The sequence below is a fragment of the Pygoscelis adeliae genome, unplaced genomic scaffold (assembly GCF_000699105.1).
Source record: "Pygoscelis adeliae isolate BGI_AS28 unplaced genomic scaffold, ASM69910v1 Scaffold72, whole genome shotgun sequence".
Classification (NCBI taxonomy): domain Eukaryota; kingdom Metazoa; phylum Chordata; class Aves; order Sphenisciformes; family Spheniscidae; genus Pygoscelis; species Pygoscelis adeliae.
Window position 1 is genome coordinate 1,086,269 of NW_008824286.1, and position 651 is coordinate 1,086,919.

Sequence of the window (651 nt, forward strand, 5' to 3'; positions counted from 1 at the left end):
GGTAACTTGTAATTACGCTGATCGGAATGCTTGTAGGAATATCTCAGGTTTTGGTTTTAAAACATGCGAGAGAGGGGGCGGTGGGTTGTTGAAGTAGCTCTGTCCACCATGAATTGACTTCTTGTGCAGTCGGTGTAGTACATCAATCCAAGACTTTCTGCCAAATGTATTTGCAGATTATTTCTGTATAATTTCTCTTTGAATATCATAATACTGTGCTTTCTATAATAATAATAAAAACCTAAATTTTTTGCCTTTTTTACTGTCATCATTATTAAGCTAAAATATATGAAGTAATGCTTAATTATTGCATGCTACTAGTCCTATATGTAGAGAAGTCATGCACGGAGGGCTTTTTTGGCATTGGTTGTGCCCTCATGTTACCAGCTTGGAGGCAATAGCCAGTGCTACTTTGACCACACACACCATCAGATTTAACTACTGCAACACTGGCTAGCTCGGGTAAGGATCCTAGCTGCAAAGACAAATTGGGGTGGCTTTCATCCTTGTTTGGGTTTTGAGGGTTTTTTTGAAGCATGAACTTTCCTATGCCGTCGCTGTTTGGATCGCTTAGCGTGGCCGTATCTTCAGACCAAGTGGGTCAAACTGGGGCTAGGCTGGGAGGTTCGTAGCACGTACAAACTGGACACG